Source organism: Dermacentor andersoni, chromosome 4, assembly GCF_023375885.2.
Source record: "Dermacentor andersoni chromosome 4, qqDerAnde1_hic_scaffold, whole genome shotgun sequence".
Classification (NCBI taxonomy): domain Eukaryota; kingdom Metazoa; phylum Arthropoda; class Arachnida; order Ixodida; family Ixodidae; genus Dermacentor; species Dermacentor andersoni.
In genome coordinates this window covers 176,777,424-176,793,712 of record NC_092817.1, presented here as the reverse complement: position 1 = coordinate 176,793,712, position 16,289 = coordinate 176,777,424, and the positions used below count along the sequence as shown (strand labels likewise).

The 16,289-nt window shown below is 47.8% G+C and overlaps 1 protein-coding gene and 1 pseudogene across 2 annotated transcripts in view; both read right to left on the bottom strand.

Moving 5' to 3' along the window:
• The window catches only part of LOC129384965 (uncharacterized), a 180,089-nt gene that overhangs the window by 31,149 nt on the left and 132,651 nt on the right, over positions 1-16,289 (bottom strand). The window lies entirely within an intron of this gene.
• LOC126532540 (U2 spliceosomal RNA) lies at positions 6,093-6,264 on the bottom strand (annotated as a pseudogene).

Here is a 16,289-nt window from a genome sequence, read left to right as displayed (position 1 = left end):
AAACTTTGTGAAAAAATCTTAAAAGGGCTTTTCCGGCAGGTTCAGAGAGATGGCGTAGCATTTGATACTGTACTTTATCGGGGCCAGGTGCACTATGTTTACCAGCGGACAGTACTCTGGATTTCTTCAAGTGCAATTAAGCTATTGTAAGGTTCATTTCTAGTGCCATTTATTGGTGGTCTCAGCTGTATTTTTCAATGTTAGAAATCATTCTGCATAGTTCGACGAACTGAAGGCTACCAGGAGATGTTCACCCAATATGTCGGCCTGTTCTTCTATACTTGTCTGTATACCGGGGGCTATGAGGAGGGTAAGTGTGAATAGGGAGCAGCTGTTATTTTGCTTTCGCAGCGTCTTCCACATTTGTTTTGATATTGTTGAGATGTTTGTAGAGGACACGTGGCTATGCTAGAAGATTTTCCGGCACTATGGCGGATATATCGAGATTTCGCTTTCACTTGTTCAATTTACGAAATTTTCTGCAGCTGGGCACCTGCGAAAAGTTCCCAAGGCTTTCTATTGTTCTTTTTTTCGTTTCTTTACATTCTTGTGTACACCAACTTTGGTATATTGCTTTATTTCTCCTGAGGAGTGAATCAATGTCCAGGTTACAGCGTCAATAATACATTTTCGGAAAGCTTCATTAGGTTAATTTATGTTGATATTATTTGAGACTTTTTTTCGAAGTTGGCCTTTTCATGAAACAGTGCATAGTGGGCTAAATTAAGCTTCCACCCTCGTGATTTTCTTGGGATTACTTCCGGCGACTGTGTTAAACTAACCAGCACAGGTAGGTGATTGTTTCGATATGGGTTGTCCAGGATAACGTATTTTAGGTCTGTAAAAATAAAGTGTGAACTAACAGATAAATCAATACAGCTTATTTATCTTCAGCTAGGTGAACGATAGGTTGGTTTCCCGGTGCTTAGTAGACGGAGGTTATTACTCTGTTTAAGATCCTCGATACCTTGGCCTCTTAATCGGTTTTGTCACTGCTCCAAAAGCTGCAGTGTACGTTAAAACCTCCGACTATAAAATACGACTCTGGTAGCTATTCTATAAGATTTTCCAATGCATGTAGTGACTCTAAGATGTGGCTCCAGGTATACGCAGCATAGTGTAATTGTTTTAAATGTGCGCAGGATGGCTGCCACCGCTTCTAATTTATTTTTAAGGTCATATTCTTTACCAGCAACCCCACATTTAGCTATTGTAGCAACACCAACTGAGAGTTTGCTCGAGTGCTCTCGGTCGTGGCGGAAGACATCGTATCTTTTTAGAATGTTTTGATGTTTATAACCTAAGTTTGTTTCTTGTAAACAAAGGGCCACAGGTGAGAGTGTGTCTAGTGTGTCTTTTAAGTCATTTAGGTTATGTAAAATTCCCCTGCAATTCCTGTGTATGAAAGCCATTTTGTACTATATGATTGGAGTCAGAGATATAGGTTGTGTTTTCAGCCCCCTGATCCGAGGCCTCTCTTCTTTGTGGCGATCCAACAAGCCCCGCCCCGTCCTTCATCCGACGTCGACGGCACAGGGCTGCCTTGACTTGTGTCTATTGTTTCCTCAGATACACTGGACATCCGTGCTGGACACATGGGTGCGTTGAAGTTGAGCCTCCCCGATTGGGGAGAGGCCTTGGGGCATGCTGACCTGGGGTCCGCACAGCCTGCTTTCGAGGGAATGGTGCAACGCTAGCGGTATCCACTGAGGGCACGGCAGGCTCTGGCGCAGCCACACTGTGTGTCACCTGAGAAGGCTCTGACGGCCGATGTGTTGCATCACCCTGTTGCAGTGCAACAGAATAGTTTTTGTTTTGCACCAATGACAGTCGCTTCCACCCTTTTCTGAAATTTATATTTCCCTTTACATTCACTGTGATAATGTCTTTTTCTTCTTTCCATGTTCGGCAGGCACCCGAGTTAGCTGGATGACTGCGCTCGCAGTTTATACAGAGGTGCTCTTCAACTTTGCATGTGTCTGAAGGGTGGTCATGGGAAGTACATTTAACGCACGTGGTTCGGCACCGGCAGTTCTGTGAGCCGTGGCCGTGCCTGCGGCATTTGAAACAGCGTCACGGGTTGTGTATAAATGGTCGAAGTTTCAGTTTGGTGTAGTCTACTTCGACAGAGTGAGGCAGTATGCTGAATGCGGACGTTAGGACGAAGTGCTTCGTTTCTATTTCATTTTTTCCCGTCTGATTTTTATTCTGTACACATTTGCAACATTTTTTTTCCTTTGATCGGTTTAGGAGTTCTTCTTCGGTCAAATATTTCAGGTGATTGTCAGAAATGACGCTAAGAACGCTATTCAGTGATCGTTGAGGGCTGATAACTATGGAAATGTCCCCAAAGGCTGTTACTCCTGAAAGGTACAACAATTCCAGAAGAAGGTCCCCATTTGCTAGATTTTGTATTTTATAACTTTGTCCAATGGGATTGGTTAGAGCTCTTGTAACATTGAAAGGAGTGACACATCATGCAGCAATTTCTTCGTGCTCACTATGGCTCACATGAAATCTAGGAAAGTTGATTCTGTTCTTCAGGAACAACTAGCAGTGACATCAGTATGCCTCTTCTTGTTAGGAGGGTGATCGGTTCAAGGAAAAGAACTAGCCATAAGAATTGCCTTTTTCGAACACGGCATCAGTCGCCCACCACGGAGCCCAACGACGTGATGGGGCAGGAGCTTCTAAGCTAGACCTGATTACGCCAGCTGCATACCTCGGCTCTAACGCAATAGGGCATAGCTCAGGGTAGTTAGCCGCGCCCGCTAAATCCTTGCCGCCAGGAAATTTGAAAGTGATAAGATCTGAAGGGAAGACAGGAAAAATTGAAAGTGGGAGAGAAAGGAGAAGGTTGGAGAGGAGGACAGGACAGGCGACTGCAGATTTCCTCCAGTTGAGCCAGTCTGGATGTGCCGTCTATGTGAAGGAGAGGCCAAATAGCTGTGTGGCCTCCGCTGGGGGGGCCAAAGTTCCGAATCGTCGGCACCGGCTCAACCCCAAGGATGCCCCTTTCCCCGCACGCGGCTAAGCCACGCACGGCTACATGCGGGAGGTTGCAACTCTCGTGTGCTCCGGTAGGTGGTGTGGAAACACATCAAACGGCTGCTTAAGCAAGTGGCCCTGCGGGGTCCCATGTATCTCTATGGAGCCCACTTTGTCAAGCGTTGCAGACAAAGGGACGTGCATGTTCCCGAGTGAAACGGCCCTAGAATGCTTATGCGCTAAAAAAATTATTCACTTGAACAAAGAAGTTCTGGTGCTGAATGTTGCCTCTGAGAGGAAGCGTGCGGCAAAGAAAGGAGTTACCTGAACGACAACGCTGATTTTTGGTTTTTGTTTCTCTAAGGCGTCGGACACTCCACAATGAAGCTGTCCAAACGGAATTCCATTATCAGTATACAATAAAAATGTAGGTTGCCTAATTGATATTCCACTTGCCATATTACCCCTGCCTCGAATCTTTACAGATTTTGCACATTATGTTCCTGACATCTTGGGGCACTTCTAAACGAATGTATTGCTAGGATAGCAAGCCCTCGACCACGCTCCCCTGTCCTGCTAGCGCAGGTTTTTAAGCAGCTTTCTACGTAGTTTTACCACTGTACTCAGAAGGTAACGGGAAGCTTCGCGGGACGTGGTTGCCCTAAAAGCGTTCTCTTTATATATCCGCCATTTCACCGTATATTTAAGGTGTAACGAAGAAGAGTAGCCTGCCTGCGCCACAGCACCATCGCTACTGACGTACCCTCGCTACTACAGCACCATCGCTATACCATCGTGAAGTTCTCTCCTGGCCTCTTGGGATCGTGTGCGCAAACGCTGTTCTGCACGAAGCTTTCTTACTGCAAGCCGACCGAAAACTTGGGTAAAGTTGGTGTTGAAGACCAACCACGATGTTAGGTGAGGCTTCATGGTTTAGAAACCATAGTTTCGCAACGTGCGCAAGATAGAATGCGACGTTTCTTAACTTGGTAACGTCGTCTCAATGGTTATGGGCACTCACTCGATCATAAGACGATATCCAATCTTCAACGTATTTGTCATCTGTGCCGCAGAAGATAGGGGGATCTCGCTGACGTAAGGCACCGGCACAAACCAAGGTGGCCGGCGCCGTTGGAGGAGCTTGAGGAGTGCGTGCGTAATCGGGCATGATGGGGGGTAGAGTGCGACTCCGAAGTTCCAGGGTGGTCGAAAACCAGCACGGCCACCACTTGCTAAGAGATTTATTAGCAACGGGCGCGAACGGGTAGCCGTCACACGCGTTCGGCGAGATAGACAGCAACCACGAGCTCATGTCAGTAGCGATGGTGCTGTGGCACAGGCAGACTACTCTTCTTCGTTACAAAGGCAATAGACTGGATTGCTCGCTTGTAGGTCTGACGTAGCTTTGGACACTTAGTTAATTTTTTGAAACCGAGCGGTTGACTTCTGGCATCCCGCTCGATTTCTGGAATTTCTGGCATTACACGGTTGAACATGAACGCTACGGTAATTAAGCGGGAACTACTAAACGATATTGCTGACTTTTATGATCATTATGATTACTCCTGGAATGTTATTCATTGATGTCTGCTTGACGATTGGACATACTTTAACGTCTGCGGTGTAGACGTTGCTTGTGTTCCTCGCTCTGGTCATGGGCTCCAGTCACTTTTTCTCAGGTGGCCCATCACGCTTTTCAAAACCAGCCTTTTTCACAGCAGAACAACGACGAGCTGCCTGGGGAGATAGCTTCTTCCTCTCTTTGGTCACAGCAGGACTTCATAAGCATTTAGGATGCGATCTTTTATATAGGGCACGGCGACTGCGAATTATGTGCAATTGCGTGATGCTTCCAGGGGAGCAGATGGTGTTATACTCAGTGACGCAAGGTCTGTCCAAGCGGTGGTAAAAATATACCATCATGGTAAATAGACGTTGAATATATTGGACTTATATATGAGTTTCATTTGCCGTATAAATTACTATGAAGTGACGTGATGTGTATATGACTTTGTTGTGACTTTTAAGTATATCATGCGGAACACAGATGCAGGCCAATGCAACTATATTTGGGGTCAGTGCAGTGATATTGGGTTTCTGTGTCTAATAAAGCTGCACAAAACGGTTTGTTTGTGCAGAAATAGTCCTCTCCATAAATTGTTTATTATAGATTGAAAAAAAAAACATTGAATAAATAGGCCAATTTCCTTCCCTCTTTAACCAAGTGTATGGGATAGCGGTGTAACAACCGCGCGCTCCTCCATATCATTCTGATGGTCCCAGATGCCGTCTCCTTAATGTTGTCCTCTTTGAAAGTGGGCGACAATCAATAGTTACCTGACCACTTTGATATAGTTACTTTTATTGAACCCCTTGCAATCTAGATTTTTGTCTATGTCTATACCGTAGCCTTGCACATGAATGCAACAATGTCTACTCCACCTCTTCGCAGATTCTTTCATACGGACACTCTAATGGCGTTATCCAGACTGCCGACATGCTAGTGCTCCCATCAACCTTAACAAAATGATAAGGTTTCACGTGGCAAATCCATTTTCTGATTATGAGGCACGCCGTAGTATAGGACTCCAGAAATTTCCACCACCTGGGGCTCTTTTACGTGCACCTAAATCTAAGTACGCGGGTGTTCTCGCATTTCGCCCCCATTAAACTGCGGCCACACTGGCCGCAGTTCGATGGGGGCGACGAGCGATGGGGGAATTCGATCCCGTGATCCTCTGCTCAGCAGCCTAACAACATAGCCACTTAGCAACCTCGGAGGGTCCATCAGCTTAAACATCAGCGCTTATGAATGATGGACATTCCCAGCCATTCTGTCTTGTTGAACATCTTAGTATTCCAACACAATCCGCTGTGTTCCATCCAGACTTTTTCTGTAGCAAACAGATGCTGGTGTGCCGGATATGCGCCTAAGCTTGTCATTAGGCAGCCAGCTTGTCCATCAAATAGCAAGCCACTGCCGTTTGTGTCACCGTGGAAATGTTCCCTCCTGATTTCTTTCTTGCCATAGTATATTCTCGGGACCATTTTGCAGCGAAGCTCTAGATGGCTAGTTTCCCGCAGATTGAAGTCCGTACACCAAAGACCTGTGGGCCGATCCCGAACATCATGCAATACCAGGCCGGCAAGCGTCAGAGGTGAAGCAGGCTTCAAGCGCTCCAGCAACTTGCAAAAACAAGTCTAATATCTTGGGCAGAAATACTACCCGTATCAAATATTAAGCTACAGATACAACACTTTGACCAGCGTCGGGATGCCTACGTTCACACCGCCCTCTTTTTGTAGGAGTTCCGAGCGTGCGGATCTCCTCTCCTTTCCTTCCGCTTTCCCGTGGTGGCGGTCCCGTGTAAACGTCACACGCGCCTAACTTTCTGCGGCTCCCCAGGGCGACGGTGCCATCGACTCGTGAATGTATCTAAATATCTCAGTAAAGGAGTCAATACCTATGTTCAAAACTCTGTGTCACATCTGTGTTGTATGATAAACAGGTTCGCTCGTCATTGACCTTCACAGAGTGGAATGGCTCATGATTTTTTCCCCTTTGCATCCAATTTACCGTCTCAATTTCTCTCGCTTTTGTTTTACAGCAAAGCTGTACATGGCTAGGGTTCCATGGATTTTGTTTTTCGCGGACAAAATTTATCATCACCAATGGTTCATATCTGCGTAAGGAGGAAGAGGAATGGACGTTTATTGTGAGAAAGAGCGAGAAAGTGTTCTTTCTTTTCCCTAGGTGGGCGGCTCTCTTAGTCTAGATAGCCAGTGGCTAATGCCGCAGCCCGGGTCCGGTCCACTAGACTTCGCTGATCTTCCAGGATCTGTGCCTTTAACGTTGCTACCACGTCTCTTCGATCACTTGTAGCTGTTCTGAGGCATCATCTTGACTGTTTTTCTCGCGATATGGGCACGCCAACACTATGTGTTGGGGGGGGTGTCTGGTATATCACAATATCGGCATAGGTATGAGAACTTGGGGGGGGGGTGCATCCGGTGCATGATAATTCCAAGGACATACGTATTCGTTGGTAGTCTGCGGAGGGGTGGCTACTTCCTTGCATAATTTTTGATGTGGTAGAGGATGTTGTCTTCCTTCCAGTCGTGAATGTTGCAATATTACGGCGTTGTTGATGGGTATTTCCTCCTCCCTCATCCCTTTCCGGAGACCGTGCGGCAGGAAATACCGGCTGGTATGATCTCGGGCGACAGCATGTGCTGCTTCGTTTGCGGCCAGGTGTTCGTCGCCTGGGGTCAATGCAAAGTAGGTTTCGGGTAGTCCTTGGCATCTCGTTATTTCTTTTAGAATCTTCACTGCTGCGGTAGAAATTCTGCCTTTTCGTACGTTTCTACAGGCCGTTTGTGGGTCATTCAAGATGGTTTCTGTGTCTTTCTATGCGGCGATGCCGAGGACGATGGCCTCTTCCTCCACCCTTTCTGGATTTCTGGCCGGTATGGTGGCAGCGACAAGCTCTTTCCCTTGATTGTTGGTCACGGTAACTGCCTATGTTCTTCTACATGGGTATTTTGCCGCATCTGTATATCTCGTGTTGGGGCTCTCTGAGTATTTCTCCTGAAAGGTCTAACTCGTCATTGCCTTCTGTTTTTGTGGTACGTTGCATGCATCTTGCCAGGTGTTGTGCGACTGAGATAGAGTCACGAAAAAGTGGCGGCGATGGCGCTTTCTTGTCCGAGTCTGCTGTGAATTTTTCCCTGTATGCGAGATGGCGAAGTACTGCTATGTTTGTTTCAGTCAGTTTAAGGGGTTCCAGCTGGCTGGCTCTGTGCACTTCACTAATTACTTCCCAGTTGTTATGGAGGTCAAGTTTGAGGAGTGTCGTGGTTGAGGTGGTAGTGCGAAGTCCTAGTGTGCACTCGATTGCTTTTCTGGTGACCATGTTGAGTTTTTCAATTTCAGCTTTCTTGATGAGTAGATACGGGATACCATATGTGATCCGCCTGATAAGGAGTGCTTGGATTAATCGGACGGTTTCTTGCTCTTTAAGTCCTCTTCTTTGGGTAGTTATACACCGAGTAAGATGGGTTTCTTGTGTTAGGCTTTCCTGAAGCTTCGCAAGTTTAGCTGTAACAGAACCATGTTTATGTATTGTGCGGCCAAGGACTCTGAGGGAGCCACCTTGAGGAATATCAATTCCATTGAGTCTGACGTGCGGATCTGGGGCGACGTAGGCTGGTGGTCTTCCCCGGGTCCTGACCTTCAGTATAAGTAGCTCTGATCTTTCGAATAATATGCGGATAATGAATACCTTCTTCCGCAAGCGAGATAGCCGAAAGTGGACGTGGAGGAGCCCGAACGGCGAGACTAGAAATGAAATAGACTTCATACTCTGCGCTAACCCTGGCATCATACAAGATGTGGACGTGCTAAGTAAGGTGCGCTGCAGTGGCCATAGGATGGTAAGAACTCGAATTAGCCTAGACCTGAGAAGGGAACGGAAGCAACTGGTAAATAAGAAGTCAATCAATGAGTTACCGGTAAGAAGGAAAATAGAGTAATTCCAGATCAAGCTACAGAACAGGTATTCGGCTTTAACTCAGGAAGACGCCCTTAGTGTTGAAGCAATGAACGGCAATCTTGTGGGCATCGTTAAGGAGTGTGCACTAGAAGTCGGTGGTAACTCCGTTAGACAGGATACCAGTAAGCTATCGTAGGAGACGAAAGATCTGATCAAGAAACGCCAATGTATGAAAGCCTCTACAGCTACCCTACAGCTAGAATAGAACTGGCAGAACTTTCGAAGTCAATCAACAAGCGTAAGACAGCTGACATAAAGAAGTACAATATGGATAGAATTGAACATTCTCTCAGGAACGGAGGAAGCCTAAAAGCAGTGAAGAACAAACTAGGAATTGGCAAGAATAAGATGTATGCGTTAAGAGACAAAGCCGGCAATATCATTACTAATATAGATGAGATAGTTGAAGTGGCTAAAGAGTTCTATAGAGATTTATACAGTACCAGTGGCACCCACGACGATAATGGAAGAGAGAATAGTCTAGAGGAATTCGAAATCCCACAGGTAACACCGGAAGAAGTAAAGAAAGCCTTGGGAGCTATGCAAAGCGGGAACGCAGCTGGGGAGGATCAGGTAACAGCAGATTTGTTGAAGGATTGTGGGCAGATTGTTCTAGAGAAACTGGCCGCCCTGTATACGCAATGCCTCATGACTTCGATCGTACCGGAATCTTGGAAGAACGCTAACATAATCCTAATCCATAAGAAAGGGGACGCCAAAGACTTGAAAAATCATAGACCGATCAGTTTACTGTCCGTTGCCTACAAAGTATTTACTAAGGTAATTGCAGATAGAATCAGGAACACCTTAGACTTCCGTCAACCAAAGAACCAGGCAGGATTCCGTAAAGGCTACTCAACAATAGACCATATTCACACTATCAATCAGGTGATAGAAAAATGTGCGGGATATAACCAACTTTTATATATAGCTTACATTGATTACGAGAAAGCGTTTGATTCAGTCGAAACCTCAGCAGTCATGGAGGCATTGCGTAATCAGGGTGTAGGCGAGCCGTATCTAAAAATACTGAAAGATATCTATAGCGGCTCCACAGCCACCGTAGTCCTCCATAAAGAAAGCAACAAAATCCCAATAAAGAAAGGCGTCAGGCAGGGAGATACGATCTCTCTGATGCTATTCACAGCGTGTTTACAGCAGGTATTCAGAGACCTGGATTGGGAAGAATTGGGGATAAGAGTTAATGGAGAATACCTTAGTAACTTGCGATTCGCTGATGATATTGCCTTGCTTAGTAACTCAGGGGACCAACTGCAACGCATGCTCGCTGACCTGGAGAGGCAAAGGCGAAGGGTGGGTCTAAAAATTAATCTGCAGAAAACTAAAGTAATGTTTAACAGTCTCGCAAGGGAACAGCAATTTACGATAGGTAGCGAGGCACTGGAAGTGGTAAGGGAATACATCTACTCTGGACCGGTAGTGACTGCGGATCCGGATCATGAGACTGAAGTAATAAGAAGAATAAGAATGGGCTGGGGTGCGTTTGGCAGGCATTCTCAGATCATGAACAGCAGGTTGCCGTTATCCCTCAAGAGAAAAGTTTATAACAGCTGTGTCTTACCAGTGCTCACGTACGGGGCAGAAACCTGGAGGCTTACGAAAAGGGTTCTACTTAAATTGAGGACGACGCAACGAGCTATGCAAAGAAGAATGACTGGTATAACGTTAAGGGACAAGAAAAGAGCAGATTGGGTGAGGGAAGAAACGCGAGTTAATGATATCTTAGTTGAAATCAAGAAAAAGAAATGGGCATGGGCAGGACACGTAATGAGAAGGGAAGATAACCGATTCATTCATTCATTCACAAAACTTTATTAGTGTCCTGAAGCCCGGTCTTTTCAGACCGAGGCGGGCCGCGTCCACGTCGGCACCGCCAGGCCGAGCCTTATGGCGTCATCGTGGACCCTCTGGACAGCCCGTAGCTGATCGTCATATGAAGAGCTTGTTAACAACTTGTACCAGTAAAGCCATTTTTCTTCGGGGTCGGTGAGAGTCGCGGGACAGCCCGCCAGCATGTGTCTGATGTCAATGATGCCATCGCACACGTTACATTCTTTCCTAATTTCTCTTTCGGGGTGAATTTTATTTATGAAATACGGAGTGGGGTACGTCCCGGTTTGCAGTAAACGTAGCGTGACTGCCTGAGCCCTGTTCAATTTTACGTGTGGCAGAGGGAATTGCCTACGGTCCAAGTAGTAATATTTAGTGATGTCGTTGTAAGTTAGTAACTGATCTTTATGCTCCCCGGAATGGTAGTGGGCGTCGGTTCGGCTCTGACCGGCACGGCAAGCAAGTCCTCGTGCCAGGTCGTTCGTAACCTCGCTGAGGTTGGGCCGAGTCTCGTCCACTTGTCCCATATGTGCAGGAAACCATCGGATTTCAGTTTTGATAGTTTCGACCTTGTCGATACTTTTAGCCGCAGTCCCAGCTACATAGCCTTTGTCAAAGCTCTTAATTGCTGCTTTGGAATCGCTATAGATGAAAGACCATTTACGGTTCCTGATGGCTAGAGCAATTGCGGCTTGCTCCGCCACCGTGGAATCCTTAGTGAAGATGGTGACGGCGTCCCGTACCTCGCCCCGGCTGTCGACCACCACAGCGGTGTAGGCCTCTTTGCCTTTGACCCAAGCAGCGTCTACAAGGGCCGCCTGTTGTCCTAGCTGTTCAATTTCTTTCAACAAAGCTTTCGCTTTCGCTTTTCTCCTGCTAACATTGTGTTCCGGGTGCATATTTCTCGGAAGAGGGGTGGTTCTGATTGCGTCTCTAAGTTTCGCGCCTAATTCTACCTCGGATTCCTTCGGGTTTATCGATCTATTTGGGTCTGTCCCTATCCCTTTGAGTATTAGCCTGCCCGCTCGCGTTTTCGTCAGTCTTTCCTGCTGTGCCATCTGTTGCGCTTCCGCCATCTCTTCTATAGTACTGTGCACGCCTAGGTTCATGAGCTTCACGTTCGAGGTGCTGATGGGTATACCTAGGGTAGCCTTCACTAACTTTCTGATCATAGTGTTTAGCTTGTTCAGCTCGGCCTGCGACCATTTAAATAGACCTGCCACGTAGGTGAAGTGACAGAGAGCGAAGGCATGCACTAGCCTTAGAGCGCTGTCCTCACCAAGGCCTCTGTGTCTGTTGCTGATTCTCCTTAGTAACCTGATGACTTGGTCCATTTTGTTTGAAATGTGTTGAATGACATTCTGGTTGGTACCTCCCGCTGCTATGTGGAAGCCTAAAACTTTAATCTTTTCCAACTGCTTGATCGCGGATCCGTCGTGACAGCGTAAGATAATCTTGGGTTCCTCCCCGGGGACGTAGCCCCTGGGTCTTCGACGCCTGCGCCGATGTTTTAGGACCAAAAGCTCCGACTTTGCCGCCGAACAGTTGAGTCCCATCTCGCCTAGTGTGCTTTCCACGGCGTGTATGCTCTCCTGCAGTCTGGTCTCCGTTTGGCCTACGTTACCGTTGGCGCTCCATATGGTTATGTCATCGGCGTATATTGTAAAGTGTATACCATTTATACTCTCCAGTTTCCTCGCGACTCTGGTCATTGCTAGATTAAATAGCATGGGCGAAAGTACGGCCCCTTGCGGGGTGCCCCTGTTTCCCAGGTTCATCACCTTCGATTTTAGTTCTCCTAGCGTGAGGCTCGCTTGCCTACCGCCCAGAAACGCCTTGACTACACTGTATAGCCTCTCGCCCAACCCCAGCTCGGACAGGACCTCGAGGATGGCCTTGTGCTCTATGCGATCAAAAGCTTTTTCGACGTCTAGTCCCAGAATCGCTCTCGCGTGCACCGGGCTAACGTGTATGAGCTGGTGTTTGATCAGGAGCATGGCGTCCTGAGTCGATAGTCCGGGGCGGAAACCGATGACGTTATACGGGAGTATGTCATTTCGCTCGACGTATTTAGTGAGTCTGTTAAGAATAACGTGTTCCATAGCTTTACCTATGCACGATGTAAGCGAGATTGGACGTAGGTTATTCAGATGGAGTGGTTTGCCCGGTTTTGGTATGAGGATGGTGTTAGCTATCTTCCATTCCTCCGGATAGTCTCCTTTTCTCCACAACTCGGTGAAATGATCCGTCCGGAAAGTGATCGACTCATCGTCTAGGTTCATTAGGAGTTTGTTGGTAATACCATCGGGTCCGGCTGCCGATCTACTAGAGAGACCATGGAGGGTGGCCCGTACTTCACCCTCGGTGAAATCGCGGTCCATTTCCTCGCACGGTCCTCCCATGTACTCCACGCGTTCGTCGCCATCGCCCGGTTGTTTGAGCGGGAGATATTTGTCCGCGAGCTGTCTCATGACTACCTCCTGAGTCGTGTACTCGCTGACTTGATGTACCAGTTTTGTAATTGCCGTTCTCTTGTTTGACTTAGTGTCGCTCTCGTTCAATAGATGTTTGACGATGTTCCAACTGCCTCCATGTTTAATTCTGCCGTCTGCCAAGTGGCAAACTTCGTCCCACTGCTGTTTCACGAGCGTTCTCGAATGCTCCTCGATCTGTCTGTTTAGCAACGCTATCTTTTTCCTGAGCTTTCGGTTCAGTCTTTGCGTTTTCCATCTTTCCAGAATGGATTGTTTGGCCTCGATCAGATGCGCGAGCCTACTGTCTATGCTCTCTCTGTTTTCTTCGGTCTTAATTTCTTTAGTGGCCTCCCTGAGGTCCTCTTCGAGCTGGTTGATCCAGGTCTGGAAGGACTGTCTGCCCGCTTCCATCGGTTCCGATTCTAGCCTCTTCGCTCTAACTTTCCTAAAAAGGTCCCAGTCCGTGCACCGAAAGATTCTAGTCTCTTGTTTCGGCATACCTGTACCTATGTGTATGATATAGTGGTCGCTGCCTAGATCGGTGCCCGAATTTTCCCAACTAGCTTGTTTCGAGTTGTTGACAAAAGTTAGGTCTGGCGTAGAGTCCCTGCACGTGGACGTGCCTCAGCGGGTGGGGAAAGCCGGATCGGTGATCAGGCACAGTCCCAGGTCCGTGGCAAGGTTCCATAACCCCTCACCTTTCTTTGTATTCCAAGCGCATCCCCACGCTTGGTAGGGGGCATTAAAGTCCCCTCCGATGATGAGCGGGGAGCTCTTTGCGACTGCGAGTGCCTTGTTGAAAAGTGCCCTAAAGCTTTGCTTCTTGTAGGTGGTACTGCTATAAATGTTTAAGCAGAAGATACTCTGCGCCCTGCCTTTGTGCCTTTTGAGTACGACTTCTACTAGGATATACTCGATTTTACTCAATCCGAGATGGATGTCGTGTTCGATAAAGGGTAGCTTTTTGTCAACGAGGGTGGCCAATCCCCTCCCGGAATCTTTTTCTCTACATACCGATTTGTACCCGGTTAGCTTTACTTCGTCCGCTAAAGTTTCCTGCAGCATAATTACTTTTGGTTTGACCCCCATCGACCTAATTAATTGGCGCAGCGATGCCTTTTTGTTGTGGAATCCGCGACAATTCCACTGCCACACACTAAAACTGTGGGCGCTATCCATGATTATTGAATTGGTTAATTTTGCTGTTACCCGCGATCGATCTCTTTGGAGCGCCACCTGACGTTCCGGAGAGCGATTTTACGCTTTCTGATTCTGACGGCAAGAATTCGTCGTCGTCGCATTTCGTTTCGAGTTCCTTGAATCGCTGTTCGGCCGTTAACCTCCATTTCCAAAGTTTATCCACTTTAAAGTTAGTCCTTTCCGTCGTGTCTCTAATTCCTTTGATTACCTCTTTCAGCTCGCTGAGAACTGAGAAAACCGAGTCAGTTTCGGGGCTTACTGCTCTTTTTTTCGGGGCGGGGGAGTTATCTCCCTCGCTTGGTTCGTTGCTTTGACCTACTGGTCTGGCTACTGCTATATTTTGTGTGATATTTTGTGTAAAGTTGGGGCACACCATGTCTTCACTTGCTTGCTCTGCCGTTAGGCCTGAAGCCTCGATCACTGCAGTTCCAATAGCGGTGGTACTTACTTTGCTCAAATTTAGTCCTCCTCGTGGCCTGATTATAATTTTCCGATGCTCCTCGGGCAGTTGGGGCATCCTTGAGGCCTTGACTATACGATACTTGATCGAGCCGGTGTTGGTGGCGGGTCCCTTGCTGCCGCCGGTAGCGGCGTCTCCGCCGGACGCTTGCGAAGTACTTGGCGTCGCGTTCGCCGCGTTGCTGCTCTTCTTTCCAGCACGGGATCGTCGTCCGGCAGCCACTTGCCAACCGAAATCTTCCTCGTTGTTGTCCTCTTCCTCTTCCATACGAGATTCTGCCATGTCCCCTTGGCACGTAGGCCGGCAAGGCCTAATGGGCCCTGCTCCTCGCTAGGGTTAGCTCCGCACGTAGTGGCATGAACAGAGAAAGTCCAAGAAGATTGTCAAAAATTGGTTCCCACCTCGAAACTTCGTATCAGTCGAGTCTGGGCAACTTCACGAATCTGATGATGTGCTTGAAATCGTCGTACCTCAAGAAATTGGCCAGCGGAACATCGAAAAAGACGGAGCCGATGTGAGAGACGTGTCTGCTCCGTGCTCTTCTTCTTCTTCCCCAAGATAGCCGATGGTCATTAAGAGTTACGGAATGGATTCCAAGGGAAGGAAAGCGTAGCAGAGGGCGGCAGAAAGTTAGGTGGGCGGATGAGATTAAGAAGTTTGCAGGGACAACATGGCCACAATTAGTACATGACCGGGGAAGTTGGAGAAATATGGGAGATGCCTTTGCCCTGCAGTGGGCATAACCAGGCTGATGATGGTGATGATGATGATGATGATGATGATGATGATGATGATGATGATGATGATCTTTCGGGGGTGCTCTGGGAACCGCACTCTGAGAGGCACTGTTCTACATAATCGATTCCTTCTTGGAGGGTACTTTGTGGTTGGCCGGTTGTGGACGCTTTTGCCCATAAAGTTATATCGTCGGCCTATATTGCATGACTTAAACCTTCGATTTCATTGAGTTGCTGTGTGAGCTTAATCATGGCGAGCAAGAACAAAAGGTGAAATGACTGAACCTTGTGGAGTTTTTTAGTTGGGCGTCGCGAACTTCTCGCTGCGGATGTTGCCGATACCACCGTAGCCTTGCAATCGTTGAGAAAATCGTGTATGTATTGGTAGGTTCGGATTCCGCAGTATGTGTCTTGGAGATTGTGGAGGATTGCTTGATGCTTCACGTTATCACATCACGCCCGTAAGCAAGCAATAAATGAAATGGCTCATGATTCTCTAGTTGAACGCTGGCACTTGCATCCGTATTCAATGACCGATTTGGCAGAGCCTTGTGGCTCAAATCGCAGTTTCGCTGTTACCAGTGTATTTGGGAAGGCGCTATGGATGGCCTAAAACCCAATTATCCGTGTAAGACAAGCATTTCGCCATTTTCTGGAACATGATCGCCGTCGTTGGTGTGGTGGTGACCTTAGCCTAGGCTTGCTCCATGGCCGCCGGGATTGAGCGTGATCCCGGTGCGAAACCATACGACATGACGTCTGAGATGGAGACGGCCACGTCTCCGACGACGTCGAGTCCTGGCCACGGTCAGACGTGCGTCGTGGTGCAAGGGGAAGAGATTTCTCCTGAGGAGTTCCACAATGGGATCAGCGGGTGGAAATTGAGCCAGCGCATAACTGCCCCGGTGAGCGAGGGCTGCGCCGCTCGCCAGTCAGGCCTAAAGCGAGAGACCACTTCAACAGAAAAGTGACCGCATCGACAACAAGGGCAAGTAGGATGCCAGACGTGCTGCCAAGAGAAGGCACC